Here is a 19,995-nt window from a genome sequence, read left to right on the forward strand (position 1 = left end):
CGCTGTCAGATGGGAATGCCAGCAGCATGGCGTCTACCAGCGTGCGCTTGTACTCGCGCATCTTGCGATCGCGCTCCAGTGAGTGAATTAAGGACGGTACGTTGTCCTTGTAACGGGGATCCAGCAGCGTGGCCACCCAGTAATCAGCACAAGTTAGAATGTGGGCAACTCGGCGGTCGTTGTGGAGACACTGCAGCATGTAATCGCTCATGTGTGCCAGGCTGCCCAGAGGCAACGAAAGGCTGTCCTCTGTGGGAGGTGTATGGTCCGTGTCCTCTGTATCCCCCCAGCCACGCACCAGTGATGGCCATGAGCTGGCCTGGGTGCCACCCTGCTGTGAACATGGTTCCATCTCCTCCTCCAGCTCCTCCTCCTCCTCATCCTCCTCATCCTCCAGAACTGTGCCCCTGCTGGACAATTGCGTCCCTGGCGTTTGCGTGTGCAGGAACCCACCCTCGGAGCCCCTTGCGAATGACTGCCCTGAAAGCCTTGGAAATGTTACCTCTTCATCCTCCTCCTCCTCCTCATCCTGTGCCACATCCTCTTCCATCATCGCCCGAATTGTTTTTTCAAGGAGGCATAGAAGTGGGATAGTTAAGCTGAGAACGGCGTCATTGCCACTGGCCATGTTGGTGGAGTACTCAAAACAGCGCAACAAGGCACACAGGTCTCGCATGGAGGCCCAGTTAAATTAAATAGCGGAATAGAAAATATGATCCAAAAAAAGTGTATGTATATCACACGTACACAACCACACTAGGCCCCAATTACTATTGTTTGTACCCCTAAAAGGCTAGATGAGGAGTAGGGGGAGTATGGAACAGGCAGCACCCTCAAACCTTCAGAAGTATGAGATGAACCCCAACAACTTGGAAAGGTGGATCTCTCTCACACGTACCGACACAGACTATCCCGCAATTCAATTGATCCTCAAAGGTTTTTATTGAATAGCGGAATAGGAAATATGATCAAAAAAAGTGTATGTATCTCGCACGTACACAACCACACTAGGCCCCAATTACTATTGTTTGTACCCCTAAAAGGCTAGATGAGGAGTAGGGGGGGTATGGAACAGGCAGCACCCTCAAACCTTCAGAAGTATGAGATGAACCCCAACAACTTGGAAAGGTGGATCTCTCTCACACGTACCGACACAGACTATCCCGCAATTCAATTGATCCTCAAAGGTTTTTATTGAATAGCGGAATAGGAAATATGATCAAAAAAAGTGTATGTATCTCGCACGTACACAACCACACTAGGCCCCAATTACTATTGTTTGTACCCCTAAAAGGCTAGATGAGGAGTAGGGGGGGTATGGAACAGGCAGCACCCTCAAACCTTCAGAAGTATGAGATGAACCCCAACAACTTGGAAAGGTGGATCTCTCTCACACGTACCAACACAGACTATCCCCCAATTTAACTGATCCCCAAAGGTTTTTGATTAAATAGCGGAATAGAAAATATGATCCCAAAAAAGTGTATGTATATCACACGTACACAACCACACTAGGCCCCAATTACTATTGTTTGTACCCCTAAAAGGCTAGGAGTAGGGGGAGTATGGAACAGGCAGCACCCTCAAACCTTCAGAAGTATGAGATGAACCCCAACAACTTGGAAAGGTGGATCTCTCTCACACGTACCAACACAGACTATCCCCCAATTTAACTGATCCCCAAAGGTTTTTGATTAAATAGCGGAATAGAAAATATGATCCCAAAAAAGTGTATGTATATCACACGTACACAACCACACTAGGCCCCAATTACTATTGTTTGTACCCCTAAAAGGCTAGATGAGGAGTAGGGGGAGTATGGAACAGGCAGCACCCTCAAACCTTCAGTATGAGATTGTGTTCACTGTACCCCACAAAGATTGAGTTCACTGCACCCCACAATGATTGTGTTCACTGCACCCCACAAAGATTGTGTTCACTGCACCTCACAAAGATTGTGTTCACTGTACCCCCCAAAGATTGTGTTCACTGCACCCCACAAAGATTCTGTTCACTGTACCCCACAAAGATTGTGTTCACTGCACCCCAAAAAGATTGTGTTCACTGCACCCCAAAAAGGATGTTGTTCACTGCACCCCAAAAAGGATGTTGTTCACTCCACCCCAAAAAGATTGTGTTCACTGCACCCCACAAAGATTGTGTTCACTGCACCCCAAAAAGATTGTGTTCACTGCACCCCAAAAATGATTTTGTTCACTGCACCCCAAAAAGGATTTTGTTCACTGCACCCCAAAAAGGATGTTGTTCACTCCACCCCAAAAAGATTGTGTTCACTGCACCCCAAAAAGATTGTGTTCACTGCACCCCACAAAGGATTTTGTTCACTGCACCCCAAAAAGATTGTGTTCACTGCACCCCAAAAAGGATGTTGTTCACTGCACCCCAAAAAGGATTTTGTTCACTGCACCCCAAAAAGATTGTGTTCACTGCACCCCACAAAGGATTTTGTTCACTGCACCCCACAAAGATTGTGTTCACTGCACACCAAAAAGGATTGTGTTCACTGCACCCCAAAAAGATTTTGTTCACTGCACCCCAAAAAGATTGTGTTCACTGCAGCCCAAAAAGATTGTGTTCACTGCAGCCCAAAAAGATTGTGTTCACTGCAGCCCAAAAAGATTGTGTTCACTGCAGCCCAAAAAGATTGTGTTCACTGCAGCCCAAAAAGATTGTGTTCACTGCAGCTCACACACAGAAAAATGGATGTGGATCACTGACACCTGCCTATCTCCAATCCCACACCACACAGCAATATCGATTGTAGTTTGTAGAACACAGTTTCCCTAAAATTCAGCAGACTCTGTCCCTAACAGGATTGAGAAGAGATCGTAGATCAGGATTGAGTGCAGACCCCACCCCCCACACAGCAATATCGATTGTAGTTTGTAGAAGACACTGACCCTATATAATTCAGCAGACTCTATCCCTAAAATGCCTACAACTCGCCCTGCCTAAACACTCCGACCTGTCCCTCAATTCTATCCGGACACAAATGGTTTTTTCCTGCCTATCTTTCCCTAATCAGCAGCCAGCACGTTGATGTGTGCTCTGTCCCTGAATCTAAGCAGCATAATGACGCCGCTGCGGCTGCCTCGAACTTATAAAGACTTGGTCACATGCTTCAGACGGCCAATCACAGCTACTGAGACATTTGCAGGCATGGCTGGGATGGCTTAAGGCACACCAGTTAAACGATTGTTGATTGGCTGTTGAAAGCCCGCCATGAAAAGAGCGCCAAAGCATGCAAAACCCGGAAATAAAACGACCGAACACGGATTTTTACCCGAACATACAGTAAAGTGTCCGTGTCCGTGTTCGGGTACAAAAAATCCAATTATTCGGTACGAACACGAATAATACAGTCCGTGTTCGCTCAACACTAAAATCCACTCCATTGATGATCTCTCAGATTCACCCCTGAATCTGGATTTTTTTTTTCCTCTGGGCACATTTCGGAACAGTTTGTTCTCTGCTTGACTGGAACACACATCGGAAAATGTGTCTAGATATATATACATATATATATATATATATATATTGTAAGGGATTAGCTCGGTGGCGGGTGTGGATGACCCCTTTGGGGGTGCGTTTTCACAGAGAGATAGCCGAGCAGAGGTTGAAAACAAGACTGATTTATTCATGCAATTTACTTCACACAATTGCAAGCGTCAAAACAGCCAAAATAAAATAAAAGACAAAATAAATCCTTGCCTCTGTGGGCGGCTACCTTCTCACGCTGGAACCTACCTAAGAAGTCTTTCCAACCTACTGTTGGGCCGACACTGCTGATCCTACAGCAGACACTCAAATGTCCATTTGTTTGCTTTTCACACAGCACAAACATTGTCCATTGAACATGTCCCTTTGTTTCTTTCACATCAACACATGTTCATTTATAACAGGATCCTTTACTCTTCAGATTCTTCACATTGAACACAGTTCATTTAACAGGTCCCTTTACTCTTCACACTCTTCACATGGAACACTTTGTCTTCTCACCTTTGAGACGTCTTCACTCGTGGTTACCCTCCTTAGCTTCACATCGCTGTAGGGGGTCTTCTCCCATGCTCACCAGCTTGTCGGGAGGCACACATCCGACTGTCCCCCTCTCCCAGCCCACACGGCGACAGGCGGCAGCAGTCCTTCTCCCATGCCCACACGGCGTCGGGAGGTACACGTATGTCTGTCCTCCTCTCCCAGCCTACACGGCGACAGGAGGCAGCACTCAATAGATTTTCTCTGGACAAATTATAGAGGCCTTGATCTCCTCATTCTGAACAGCTGAATGGTTTTCAACTTCCTGCTGGCTCTTTTTGCAGCCAACACCCTATAGTATCAGTGAACTTTTCAAAGCAGGTGGGAATGTGTCTCCTCTCAGTGACTACATTCCCAGATTTACCTGACTTCCTGTCACATACCCCCCCCTCTTGTTTCAACCCTAGGGTTGGGACACATATTTCCAGGCACGCATGTGTCAGGCACTGCTGACTCACTGATAAGCCTCCTATTATCCTCAAGCTTCCGGATGAAACTGTTTCTGTCATCTTCACTGACAGATTTCTCATAAATGCCACACAGTTTGTCTCTCATCTCATATACACATTCTTCAACTGCATTTTTGGCATAATTTTGCTCCTTCTCGTTTCTGTCATCTTCATTGACAGCTTTCTCATAAATGTCAGACAGCTTGTCCCTCATAACCGTCTGTCCAATCCACCATGGAGGACCGTGATCCATAGGCAACTCAATTGGGCTAGTCTTAAGGTCTTCAACATTCTTAAGACGCCTCTCTCTGCAATCCATAAATGTTTTCCACAAAACTTTGAGAACCTTTGCTTCACTAAGCTTTGTTCCAAGTAGGGACTCTTGACATCCCTCTGTGACTTGAGTTGCCTCTCCATACAGCTGTACACAATCATTGACTTTTTGTTGTAAAAGGGAATGATCTTCCTTCTTGAGCTTTGCTTGCTCTAAGATGCTGTGCAGAGGATTTTCCAATTGAGACAACAGGCTGTCACACATTTCTTCAAAGTGACCCCTGTTCCTTTTCCCAGAGATATCAATATCATTCAAACATTTCATATTCATAGGCAGATCTGAAGCATTTGCACTCATCAACTTCTTAAACTTTTCGCCCTCCTGAGCGAGTCGCAGTAAAGGCCTACTATTTGATTTGATATTCAGTTTATATTTCTTGCCAAACTCTTCACAGAAGTAGCCAACCAGAACATCATCAACTTTCCTTCCACCAACATAGGGGTTAAAGGCAACAACACAGTTGAACCCAGCAATCTGGGTGGTATCCATTATAGACCTCCTCTCTGCATCAGTGAAGAAGCATGGAACTGCAACACATTCTTTTACAGGTTTCTTCAATGCACTTTCTGCTGAACTATTTGACCGCTCAAGGTCACCTAGTTCCTTTTCTCTATCTGAATTCCACATGGAATGTATCTCAAGATCACGATCAAACTTCTGCCACCCGTCTTTCACCAGTTCCATTTTGGAAACACTCCCTGAAAGGCACTTATTCATTTGCTTCACGTTTTCACCAACAGCCTTAGTTTTCTCCACTAGGTGGCGTTTGCTTTTTTCTCCCAGATTTATATCACTTGCTTTAGTTTTCTCCGCTTTAGTTTTCTCCACTAGGTTTTCAGCCTGAACTGAGAAATCATCACATTTCTTACACAACTCTTTTGTTTGCTGAAGCTCTAATGATACATTTTCCAATGCTTGAAGTTTTTGAAGGAACGGTTTATTCCAAAGGGGTGATTCAAGCCACGTGTCATCACATTTCTGAGGCTCACTCAGGACAGACCCCAAAACACTGATCCTTTTAAAAACTGCATCAGGCACACTATCCCCTCTTTGGGACAGATCCTCTGTTGCCTGGAATTCCTCTTCCAGTTCCTGCAACGGAATATTCATCTCTTCTACTTGCTGTTCTAAGGCTCGCTTAGACTTTTCTAGCTCCTGAACGCTTTTCACAACATCATCCTTGGAGCTGACCAATTCTTCCATTTCTGTACGCAGCTGTTTGTTAACACTTTCTAGTTCAGCCTTACACTCTAGAGCTTCCTCCAAAGAGCGAGCCAAGAACAGGGCTTTGCTCTCGTTATCACGCACCTCCGTTTCTGCACGTGCGCGTTCTTCTGCATATTTTGCAGACACAGTCTTCTCTTCACCAAGCATCTGATCAAACTTCTTTTTCACATCTTCAACACACTGTAATGAACCAACGCTTTCTTCCATGCGTTTTTTCATATCCGCTATCTGAGCTTGCAATGTTGCGACTTGCTCTGATAGGTTTTTCTTTGCTTCCGCCTCCTCTTTTAATTGTTCCAGGAAGCCATTTTTCTCATCTTCCATTTGTTTGAGCTTTGTGCTAAAACTCAGCCTTTGACACCTCTCTTCCTGTAAGAGTTCCTGCGTGTCTTGCAGCTGCGATTCCAAGATAGAAAAATCTTCCGCAATTTCTCTAGATTTTCTGTCTGCTTGAGAAAGCTGATTTGTAACATTGTCCAACTCAACCTGCAGTCGGTTTGCCTTCTCTGACAGCTTAGCACACAATTGGTCACCTTCTGACACCTTGACTTGCGATTCCAGAAGCTGTGCCTCTACTTTTTCCCTCTTATGTTCACAATCTCCTTTTCCCTGCATAAGAGCCTTCACCTCATTGGCTAGTTTCTGGGAATGAGACTGTAATTCTGCCACACAGGCTTCTTTCTCCTTTAACTGCTGCTGGAAACGTTGGGCTTCACCTTTCCAACTTTCACAGTCTGCACGTAATTCATCTACCACATTGCTCAAAGTGGTGAGCTCATACACAGTACTCAGTAATTTAGCCTCTCTTTCACTTTTCTCGTTGTCGCTGAGAGACAATGTCGCTTTCAGAGCAACATTCTGTTCCTGCGACTCCTGCAGGTCTATTTTTGTAACTTCCAAACACTGAAGACTTTTTTCCAGCTGATTACGCAACTCCAACATTTCACACATACTTTGCTTCTGCAAAGTCTGAATTTCAATTTCCTTTTCCATGAGGATGGTATCTTTCTCCTTTATAGTGTCTTGACATTTTTTCAACTCGACCAAAAGAAGAGCAGTGGATTCTTCCCACTGTAACACATGAGACTTGAGTAGTTCATTCATTTCCTGCAAGTTTCTATGCTCCATTTTAAGCAATTCCAAGGCTTGTTCCTTTTCTTCCATTTTCCGTTGCAAGGCATCCAACTCAGCCCTGCACACATACTCTGTTTCCTCCAAACCGATGGCCTCCATTGGCTGCTGGCGTCTCTGTTTCCAGCCTGCCATGCTCTCTTGATGAGCCTTTTGTTGAGCTGCAAAGCTCCGCTGAAAATCCGCATTTGCCTGCTGTTGAGCTGCATTTGCCTGCTGTTGAGCTGTATTTGATATAATCAGTTGTTTCAACATCTCCTCCATTTTGAGCTTACTTTTCATCTGAGCACACTGCGTCTCCATAGCAGTTTCATCAGTGTTGCTAGGGACAACAACCTTCCTCTTTAGTAGACTCTCTTTAGGCATGGATGGGGCTGGTTCAGACGGTAACATCCCCTCCATCCATAGAATCCGGTCTCTCATTTCATCTATCTTTGCATTCTTCAGGCGTTTTGAACGCCCCATCTTCAATAACTCCACAAACAAATTTTTCACAGTCCAGCAAAAAATTTTCAGACCACTGTCTCTTTAACACATGTAGTTTTTCTCTCTCTTGCAAGATCTCTTTTCCTGCACACACAGTTTGTGCAGTCACTTGCACCAGACACAACAAAGTTCATCAAATAATTTTGAGACCGCTGTCTCTTTAAAACACTTTTTTTTTTTTTCTGTCAGGATCTTCTCTCCTGCACACATAGATTGTGCAATCTCATGCACCAGATAAAGTTCATCAAACATTTGCACTTCACACTCTTCACATGGAACACTTTGTCTTCTCACCTTTGAGACGTCTTCACTCGTGGTTACCCTCCTTAGCTTCACATCGCTGTAGGGGGTCTTCTCCCATGCTCACCAGCTTGTCGGGAGGCACACATCCGACTGTCCCCCTCTCCCAGCCCACACGGCGACAGGCGGCAGCAGTCCTTCTCCCATGCCCACACGGCGTCGGGAGGTACACGTATGTCTGTCCTCCTCTCCCAGCCTACACGGCGACAGGAGGCAGCACTCAATAGATTTTCTCTGGACAAATTATAGAGGCCTTGATCTCCTCATTCTGAACAGCTGAATGGTTTTCAACTTCCTGCTGGCTCTTTTTGCAGCCAACACCCTATAGTATCAGTGAACTTTTCAAAGCAGGTGGGAATGTGTCTCCTCTCAGTGACTACATTCCCAGATTTACCTGACTTCCTGTCACAATATATATATATATATATAACCCGGAAATAAAACGACCGAACACGGATTTTTACCCGAACATACAGTAAAGTGTCCGTGTCCGTGTTCGGGTACAAAAAATCCAATTATTCGGTACGAACACGAATAATACAGTCCGTGTTCGCTCAACACTAAAATCCACTCCATTGATGATCTCTCAGATTCACCCCTGAATCTGGATTTTTTTTTTCCTCTGGGCACATTTCGGAACAGTTTGTTCTCTGCTTGACTGGAACACACATCGGAAAATGTGTCTAGATATATATACATATATATATATATATATATATTGTAAGGGATTAGCTCGGTGGCGGGTGTGGATGACCCCTTTGGGGGTGCGTTTTCACAGAGAGATAGCCGAGCAGAGGTTGAAAACAAGACTGATTTATTCATGCAATTTACTTCACACAATTGCAAGCGTCAAAACAGCCAAAATAAAATAAAAGACAAAATAAATCCTTGCCTCTGTGGGCGGCTACCTTCTCACGCTGGAACCTACCTAAGAAGTCTTTCCAACCTACTGTTGGGCCGACACTGCTGATCCTACAGCAGACACTCAAATGTCCATTTGTTTGCTTTTCACACAGCACAAACATTGTCCATTGAACATGTCCCTTTGTTTCTTTCACATCAACACATGTTCATTTATAACAGGATCCTTTACTCTTCAGATTCTTCACATTGAACACAGTTCATTTAACAGGTCCCTTTACTCTTCACACTCTTCACATGGAACACTTTGTCTTCTCACCTTTGAGACGTCTTCACTCGTGGTTACCCTCCTTAGCTTCACATCGCTGTAGGGGGTCTTCTCCCATGCTCACCAGCTTGTCGGGAGGCACACATCCGACTGTCCCCCTCTCCCAGCCCACACGGCGACAGGCGGCAGCAGTCCTTCTCCCATGCCCACACGGCGTCGGGAGGTACACGTATGTCTGTCCTCCTCTCCCAGCCTACACGGCGACAGGAGGCAGCACTCAATAGATTTTCTCTGGACAAATTATAGAGGCCTTGATCTCCTCATTCTGAACAGCTGAATGGTTTTCAACTTCCTGCTGGCTCTTTTTGCAGCCAACACCCTATAGTATCAGTGAACTTTTCAAAGCAGGTGGGAATGTGTCTCCTCTCAGTGACTACATTCCCAGATTTACCTGACTTCCTGTCACAATATATATATATATATATATATATATATATATATATATATATATATTTTTTTTTTTTTTACAGGAAATTTGTCTTGCTAAGAACACTAGGGTTAAACATACCACATTTCTGACCATGTCCTTTGGGAGGAGTTTTTACTGTGGTGCATACAAGTCTTTACAAATACCCTTTTTGCAGTGGGACTTCAGTAGTAGTGCTAACAATAGTGCTAATGGCAGCAGGAGCTGTAAAAAAAAAAAAGCAGTCTGTCAGTGTTTATCAACAACATTGCTCAGACGGGAATACAGAACGTTGCATTGAAACATTGTAACTTTCTGTTTATTAATTTACAGATCTAAGGTATGGACTTCCAAATGAAGAGAGTGAAAGGTTAATTGCTTTTTCGTGGGGGGAAAATAGCAAATAAAGAAAAAATATTCAAGGTGATACAATTGTGATACATTTTCTATGTTTATACTATATTGCTTTATTTGCACAATTGTATTATTACAATTTGCATTATATTTATTTATACAGCACTGAATTTGTTCATCTACTATATTGCTTGTTTACACATTGGAAAGTATTGATTTTGCACTTTTATCATATTGCTTGTTTACACATTGGCCCGCAGTGCAGCACCATTCACTTCATTGTTTTTATACCCTTCATGGTTGTGGGGGCACTATTGATTTTATACCCTTCATGGTTCTGGGGACACTATGTTTGCAGAAACTTCTCTAATTTAGTTACACAATAGGAGTGATAGTGCAGGAGTATCATTTATTTATTTAGTTGTAGAGCAATACTGTGCTCAGAAAATGGCAATTATTTGCTCTTGCAACATTTTGTGGAAAGTTTAGGTAGATAACAGAAAAGTACCACTATTCTTTTTGTTGGCAAAATTCTGGAAATTGAAACGCCACGCCCAATGAAGTTTATTCCCTATAATAACTGGGTACAGTAGGCTATTGTATCCAGGTAATATTTGAAATAAACTTAATTTTGACACAAACCTTTGGGTATAAAGCTTCCATTTCCAGATCCGAATTTTGCCTATATAACCCAGGGTGGCCATGGTGACCCCTCAGTGTGTGGAAGCTGTTTACCTACCAATCAGATGCCCTACAGGGACCACACCAACACAACAGTGTCATCAATTACAGCAAAAAACGATCATCTATCTTCAGCTTTAGGTTCCAGCACCATTGATCCACCCTTTTTTTGTCACAGGCCTTTGCTGCCATTTAGAGGTATCTAGGAATGAAGATTACACATGTATTTATAATGCAAAGGAATGTTTATGAATATCTCCAAACTGACATGATCCTGGTCAATATTTAATAATATTAATGCTAGTGTATATTTTAGTATTATAGACCTACCAATAAAAAATATAAGACCTACATAACCTAAATGACAGTAGGAGTTTAATCTATTCTATAATCACACATTGGCAGCTTAATTTTTCAATATAAAAATTTCAAGAATTGTCGGAAGGGTAATCCATAAAAAAAGAAAATTCTCCCCACCAAAAAAGTAATGTTACATTTTGTAATACCAGTTTTAAGATCCATTGGGTAAACTTGATATAAAGCTCCTATTTGCAGCTTGTAATAAGGCTTTCCTGAAAGCTGCATTTGCTTAGAGCAAGGAAACACTAGGATGTTCGCATCTGGGAAAGTGAGAACAGTGATGAATGTCGAACGCACTTGCCAGCGGACTGAAGAAGAAGCATATAAACTATAATGTATGCATTTGTTTTGCTCCAAGAAAACACAGAGAAACATCAGATAAGCCAAATCCACTAAAAATGGTGACTTTAAATTGTGGCCACAGGCAATGTAATCAATCCTGGCATAATTAAAAATAATTTTCTAGTTTATGGGGGGGGGGGGGGGGGATAATGGAAGCTGTTAAGGTCAGGATTTTTTTTGTAGAAGCTAATGCTAATTTGAAAGATTAATAAAATAGCTTTTAGTGATCTTAGAACTTTAAATGGTTTTACATGAATAATGTAATTATTTTTTTTTAGTAATGATACTTTTAGTAAAGTTTACATTTACAGTAATTATTGGCCCTGATTCAGGAAGAATAATTAAGGCTTATTAAAGAGGACCTTTACTATGGACTCTGTCCAAATAAGTAAAGCAGAGGGTCAAGTCACCAGCTGATTTTGTTCCCAATTACTGATTTACCATGCCTTGTACCCTTCTTCCTCAGTGTACTTCTTCCTCAACCAATGTGCCATTTGCACAGATAAGTGCATGGTCAAGGAGTTTTCTGGTGCGGAGGCTGGAGCCTGTTAGGAAACTGAGTTCCCCGTCAGGTCCACCTCTCCTTTAACTCATTATTTCCCAAATATGGCATTCTCATATTTGGATAAAGACATTACCAGCATTCCCACCCATTTGTTTACATGCAGCAGTGGCTAAATTAAGCCAAGGATAGACCCTTGGGTAGATTGTTGTGTAGGAAACTGTCACATTTATAACATCTGTCCTGCCCTGAGTTCTGGCATCTCTCCATAGCTTGGTCTTTACTACCGCCAGTTTCCCTACAAACTGGAGGTTCTTAAAGTGGAGGTAGTAAGAACTACCTGAATTTGCCATCCATGTTGGTACTCTTACCAAAACTGACAGAACTGCTTGCCTGAATTAGGCGCAGGTAGCTTTAAAGAGAACTACCATCAGACATTTGTCTTAAATAGCTTTATTGAATTTCCTCTGTGTGGAGGCAGCCATCTTGGTGTAGGAGCAGGGCTTTTCTTCCATATGCCAATTCTGCCCTCCTGATGACTGGTGGTCTAATGAATAGTAGGTTAATGTTCAAGAAGCAGCAAGAGATTACAAAAAGCACAGATCCACAAAATAAATAAAGCAGAAGCAGGGAAGTCTTTTCACTGCAAGTTATCAGGTACAGATTCCTCTCCAGCAAGGCAAACAGTGACAAGCACAGCAGTGACATTACCAAATCTCATTACACATTTCATGGGACTACCACCCAGAGGCAGCAGTGCTTTAGATGATCTCCCACTGCATATACTGTATATATATATATATATATATATATATATATATATATATATATATATATATATATATATATATATATATATAAGAACATTAAGAAAAAAGGTAGAGCTTCAGTGTACTACTTGTGTACAATTAACATACTGTAGATGCTCTATATAAGACTTTGAATCTTTACTTTTAGAGTTTGGGTTTACGTTAAATGTTGGAAACCAGATTGCTACTCAAAATTCAAAACTTTGCACATATGGCAATCAAGGCAATTAAAAGATGTTAGTTATCATTAATTTATAATGTTTAAACCATTTGTTTTTCCCTAGAGCAGTTGAACTTTTTATCATTTGGGGACTTCTCCAATTTACACTTACCATAGTTGCTAATTGTGTCTGTGCAATGTAAAGTCATCAGAAGACACCAACTACATTTTCTTTTATTGAAACTTCCCCAGACTGACAATCTCGACTGCTTTTGCGAGCTTTACACTGGGGATCCACATGCTACCTCTCCATGCAGGTTTTGAATTTCCTTTACCAGTAATCCATTACAATTTGAGACTAACCTACTTTGTAAAGCCTGCTGTTAAGTTATTTACTCCATCTCTTGTACTAGCTTTGGTTTTCACTGATGATATAGGTGCATTATATGGCCAAATGTATGGACAAAGCATTAAATGTAGGGGCTTCCAGTGAAGGGTACTGGTAATGCTACACCTTGCAAAAACATTTTAGACATTTGTGCGCTTCTAGCCATGTGACAACAACTTAGCGAAGACTCTTTTTTACCAACATGAATGTCCCTGTGTACAATGGTGATTCCATTAAGACATGGTCTGATGAGTCTTGAGCAGATGAACTCTAGTGACCTGTCCAGAGCCCTAATCTTAATCCTAACAAATACCGAAATAAATTGAAAGGTCATTTGTGAGCCAGTTATTCTTGTGCAATATCAGCACCTGACCTATTTTGGCTGACAACAAGCTTATATATGTATGATAGCCAGGTGTCCAGAAACTTTAAGCTTCATAGATGCATGAGGCCTGGATGTCAACTGTGAAAACTTCTTGAGGCTTTGATGGTGAAAAGTTTATGATTTCTCCTAAGCAGCTGGGTAGAAATGAACAAACCAGACCGGATAAACTCCGACTGAGATCAGCTCAGTTCACATCAAGTGGATAGCAGCGATTGCATATTGACCTAGTTCTGTCTATGGCTCCCCAATGGGGGAATAAGAAGATGTTAGGAAACAGACAGGAGCAGGAGCCAAAACCTCCAAAACTTTTCTTTTTTAGTTTTTAGATAGAGTGAGGAAGGATTAAAACACCCATTGGGTGTTCACTGCTATCTGGGCTTTGTTGGAGAGATTTCCTTAACAAAACATTAGAATGACAATGGTTTCGCCAAGCAAGAAAGAAGTAAAAATCTGAAACAGAGACAGAAATAAAAAGTTCTTTATGGGGTAGATTTATGGCACTGAAGCCTTGAGGTGAAGATGGACGACAGTTTAAAATTTTTATAATGTCAATGGTATGCTGATGGTACCCTGGTGGGACATCCAGATGGTAGGCAGCTTCCACACACTGAAAGGTTATCACAATCACCTTGGGTTGTGAAGGGGATATTTGGATCTGGAGCTGAAGTGTCACACCGAAATGTTAATAATGAAGATTATATCAAACTTTAATTTGGTACAAAATCCAGCTTGTTTAAGGGGCCAAACCAACTGTGAAACATTGCTGTGTTGCTGTGTTAATACACATTGCCATGGCCTATTACTTTGGACTCACTTTCAAGTTTGGCACTTCAATTAAAGATCCAAAAATGAAAAGTTGACAGAGATTGTAGCCTTCCCTATCTTACTTGCATTTGAAAGTTTCCCTCTATTCCTGTCTATTGAAAACATTTGGTTTTGGTATAGTAACTTCTATGTTTGAGACACTCAGGTTGAGTAGTGTTAGCAGAGTCCCATAGATCATTAAAAGCTATTTTTGACTATATTTATATATATTTTTTTTCCATAAAAGTTTTTATTGAAAATTGAACATTTGAACAGAAATCACAAGTTCGGCTACAAAAGAGTTACATAACTGAAGAGAAAAAGGGGATTAAAGAAGGTGTGTGTGTGTGGAAACCAACCGGCCCTTAGTTTGCTATACTTACCCACTAGTCTGCTGACAAACCAAATAAATCTGTCTAACATAATAGGTTAAAACAGGGGTTTAGTTAACACACATTTGCAAATGCATGTATAAACTGCAGGCCACTCCACGGCACCCTGTGTATCCTACAGTCCTAACACTTCCTAACACTACTCAACCTGAGTGTCTCAAACATAGAAGTACATGAATGCTAATGGATGGATGGGAAACAGGTGAGCTTGGAGATGGCCCAATCCTCCCCCAACCTGCTCCCCTCCATGACTGGTATTGAAAAACTAATGGCTATGTAAAAGCCATAGGGTGCAAATTAAAAAAGGACCAGCTGGGAAACACACACCCCCATCCCAATAGTATAGATGGTAAAGGCAAATTGGGACTTTAAATGAGACACCAGCCTGTAAAGCGAGCGTCTCCATCCCTGATAAAATAGAAAATTTGGGCAGTTTTGGGACTTTAGATGTGACACCGGCGAGCACTGCTCATCGTCTCCATCCCTGTATATAACAAAACTGAAGAGAAAAAGGGGATTAAAGAAGGTGTGTGTGTGTGGAAACCAACCGGCCCTTAGTTTGCTATACTTACCCACCAGTCTGCTGACAAACCAAATAAATCTGTCTAACATAATAGGTTAAAACAGGGGTTTAGTTAACACACATTTGCAAACGCATGTATGAACTGCAGGCCACTCCACGGCACCCTGTGTATCCTGCAGTCCTAACACTTCCTAACACTACTCAACCTGAGTGTCTCAAACATAGAAGTACATGAATGCTAATGGATGGATGGGAAACAGGTGAGCTTGGAGATGGCCCAATCCTCCTCCAACCTGCTCCCCTCCATGACTGGTATTGAAAAACTAATGGCTATGTAAAAGCCATAGGGTGCAAACTAAAAAAGGACCAGCTGGGAAACACACACCCCCATCCCAATAGTATAGATGGTAAAGGCAAATTGGGACTTTAAATGAGACACCAGCCTGTAAAGCAAGAGTTACATTTGAGTCACATATATCATACCACTATATGCACCACATTAGCAATAATACTGGGTAGGGTCAGCCGGCTATACTTATATTTTAACTAAAGACTTCAAACTGCCATGTGCCAGTCTAGCAAGAGTCAAATTCTTCTTTTTACAAATGACAGCACCAAAGAAAGCCATTATGAGTTTTCAAAATGTGGTGCAGAACACCTCTCAAAATAATATAGTCTCTTTATACTTCACTGGAGAATCCTTAATGTCCATTGCTTCCAGGTTACCTTGTACCAATGGATTGTTGAATTACCGGTATTAAAAGACACCTGGTGAAGCCTATTCAAAGATTGTGAGGTGAGATGTGAGGAAAACGCCAGCAAGATAGCCGATATATAATGTTGGTATTTGGACAACTGATTTTCCACCTCCTAAATCCAAAAAGACAGAACCTTCCTCCAAATAAATACCCTTTCGCTCTAATAATAAATATCAATACCAAAAAATAAATGACCCTTATCCACACAAAGCAAATCTTTTCCATGGTTTCTGACATTTCCTTTTTTAAGCTGGTATTTAAATCTTTTGAAGCCCCTGAATTTACCCTTAACATCAGTGCATCCTCTACCATATTCATTATTCCATCCTTACATCTATAATTTCCACTCCATTCTTTTCCTTTCATGTAAACATTTAAGAATTTGTCCCTGCTGGGTCTGAGAGCTTTTCTGACAATATGACCCGTCAGCCACGCTCAACTACTTAGTGGCTGTGTATGTTTATGTGTTTGAATTCCTTTGCTTCAGTTTTTTTTCTACCGAGGCTAAATGGCATGTTATTTAGAAACTGGCACAGATGCTTACGGTTTAAGTGTAATGTACAAAGCTAGCATAATTGCATTTTTTTTTTTTTTTCTTTTTGCATTTTTTTTTTTAATAAAGTGAAAAAGCAAATCAAATATTTAAGTGGCGTTCACATGTGCAAAGAGTTCAGTCTTTGCCCAAATAGATTGTGAATTTTTCAATAGAGGGTTTCATAAATATGAAATATGAGTTAAATAAATCAACACAAAGGTCTTGCTCACACCAGTGAGCCATGCTGAACACACAGCTACTACTGTGTGCTGGGAGATACAGTACCGATGTGCAGATCCCGGTGGATTAAACCGTTTACTTTTTTTTTTCTCAGAACTTTAGTGACAAGTGACAAATCAAAACAGTCCTATTGACCACAGCAATGTTGTGATGCGGTGATTTGAGTTAAAACCAGCTGTGCTGAAATACAAATACTGCATGTAGTACTTTTTTCAGAGAACAGACGCCATTGGAAACAAGGCATTTTGCCTTGTCTATGTAATCGGGCTGTGCAGAAAATAGCTGCCAGAGTAGCCCCCAAGGCAACTGGTGTGAACCAGCTCTTTAAGGGATAATTCACATTGAAAAACCTCGTCTCATAGTAGAACCTAATACTTTTTTTTATAGCTTTTAATGACAAAATCTCTAATATTTAAATATTACCTTTTTTTTCCATCTGTTTCTGAAGATGGGATCATCGCTCATACATTGCTCATTTATTATTTAGCTAACCTCTTAAGCCAGAAAACTTGAATAATTTTTTGTAAGTGTCCACCTTACTCTTGGGGTAACTAGTTATCCTTAGGGGTTGATTTTTTTTAAAGGAATAGAGTGTTTTCACTTTTAATACGAATTTGTATTTTGCAAAGTATATGTGCCCTTATTAACCACTTAAGCCCCGGAAGATTTTACCCCCATTCCGACCAGGGGGTATTTTGCGATTCGGCACTGCGTGACTTTAACGGACAATTGCGCGGTCGTGCGACGCTGTACCTAAACGAATTTGGCGTCCTTTTTTTCCCACAAACAGAGCTTTCTTTTGGTGGTATTTGATCACCTGTGCGATTTTTTGATCACGCGCTATAAACAAAAAAATAGCGTCAATTTTGCAAAAATAACAATATTTTTCACATTTTTTTATATGAAATTCCCCCCCAAAAAATGTAAAAATCTAAATTTTTTAACATTTTCGGCCAATTTGTTTTATGCTACCTATGTTTGGTAAAAAAAATTGCAAAAAGCGTATTTTGATTGGTTTGCGCAAAAGTTATCGCGTTTACTAACAAAGGGAATGCGCGTAATGGCGGCGATCTGCGATTTTTTTTGCGGTACTGCGACATTGGGGCGGACAGATCGGACCCTTGACTGACATTTTTGACACTTTTGGGGTTACCAGTGACATTTCTACAGTAATCAGTGCTATATATATGCACTGTTACTGTAAAAATACACTGGTAGTGAAGGGGTTAACTTTATTTGGGAGGGAGGGGCTGTGTGTGTCCCTAGGGGCGTGCTTTCTACTGTGATTGGCTGTGGCTTCAGCTGTAAGGACACTGATCAACGGATCTACATAGTAGATCCATGTGATCAGTGTCTTTGCAGCGAGGAGAATGACAGGCAGCTTGTTTACACAAGCTGCCTGACATTCTCCCTCTTCCCCGCCTGGTTAAGAAGAAGCTCTCGCGCTCACTAGAATGTGAAAATTATAAGTGAAAAAACTTTAAGTGAAAAAATGATTCCACTAAAAAGTTGCTGCAGTTGTATAAATGAATAAAATAGAAATAAAGTGTAAATCAAGGAACACCAACTGCGCACACCCCGTGTAACAGGTGAAAAATTAATAACAAACTGGAAATTGAATAAATCAATATACAATCAATGAAGATTAATAAATCAATAAATGTGCATAAAATATGATCGTAATCAATATGACCATATCGCATAAAAGTTCATGCATATAAATCAAATAAATGGTGAATCTAAAACAAATCAGTGATGCTGTGCTAATGAGCCTGTTCCGATCTGCCGTGTAACCACGCCCTATGATTGTTTTAGATTTACCATTCATCAGGGCTTTTTTTCTCAAAAATTAGGTGCAGGAACTCCCCCCTTCTGAGTCACCCTTCGTACCTGCCCCACTACCCACTTCTGAGCACAGTCCCTAGGTTCCACCCTATACCCACTTCCTTGTACCACCCCTTTAAGAGAATACAGAACCATGTATCATTTTGCGCTACTGAGTATTTGTGTGGAATTTAATATACTCCACCCTAGCAACATTAGACTCCCTCTAGCAACAATAGACCCAGTCACACAACAATAGACCTCCCCCCAGCAACAATAGACCCCCCGCAACAAAATACAACCCCAGCAACAATAGACCCTCAGCTGCAACAACAGATCTCCCAGCAGCCAGCATCAGTAGACCCTCCAACAGCCAGCAACAAACCTCTCCCTCAACAGTAGATCCCTCCCAGCAACCATTTACCCCCCAGCAACACAGGACCCCACACCAGCAACAATAGAAATACCTGGCAACAATAGACCCCCACACAAAAATAGATCCCCACCACGACAATAGATCTACCAGCCACCAGCATCAATAAACTTTCCAGCACACCCCAGCACTCCTTGCTATAAAATACATTCAGTTTTGGAGGTGCCGGCACTGCGTTCCCCCGCGTTCCTGCTGAAAAAAAGCCCTGCCATTCATCATTTTTTTTCAAGCACATGTTATGGATTGTGGACTTGATTTATATGCATGCACTTTTATGCAATATGGTCATATTGATTACGATCATATTTTATGCACATTTATTGATTTACTGATTTATTAATCTTCATTGATTGTATATTGATTTATTCAATTACCAGTTTATTATTAATTTTTCACCTGTTACACGGGGTGTGTGCAGTAGGTGTTCCTTGATTTACACTTTATTTATATATGTGCCCTTGTCTTAAGGAGAAAGGTGAAACAAAGTGAAAAGTCACTTTGCAAAAAAAATATCCAATCATTGTGCAAGCAAAATAAAATAACATGATTTTTGACTGCACATGATTGGCTGATTGGTGTCAGCACAACTTCACCTCATTCGCTAAAATTTGCTAAATTTAATGAGGTAAAGCTATGCTTTACAGTTTTTTTTGTTGTTTTTTTAAAAAACATTTTTTTTTTGGGGGGGGGTGTAATTTTGGAAAGTGAAACCTCATTGACTAAGATAAGTAAAAATTGATTTTGCAAAGTAAAAATACTCTACTCCTTTAGTAAACCATAGTCATTGTTTAGCCTTATCATTAGTGGTGCTCTTATTGTTCTCCATGGATCACCAGTTATACATATTTTATGGGTTGTTTTTCTTAACCACTTTACCACCGGAGGATTTTCCTGCTAAAAGACCAGGGGTTTTTTTGCGATTTTTTA

At 41.3% G+C, this 19,995-nt stretch overlaps 1 protein-coding gene across 6 annotated transcripts in view; it reads left to right on the top strand.

Moving 5' to 3' along the window:
* Positions 1–19,995, top strand: part of LRP1B (LDL receptor related protein 1B) — a 2,177,452-nt gene that overhangs the window by 118,272 nt on the left and 2,039,185 nt on the right. The window lies entirely within an intron of this gene.

This window comes from Pelophylax lessonae, assembly GCF_965119305.1.
Source record: "Pelophylax lessonae genome assembly, chromosome: 6".
Classification (NCBI taxonomy): Eukaryota; Metazoa; Chordata; class Amphibia; order Anura; family Ranidae; genus Pelophylax; species Pelophylax lessonae.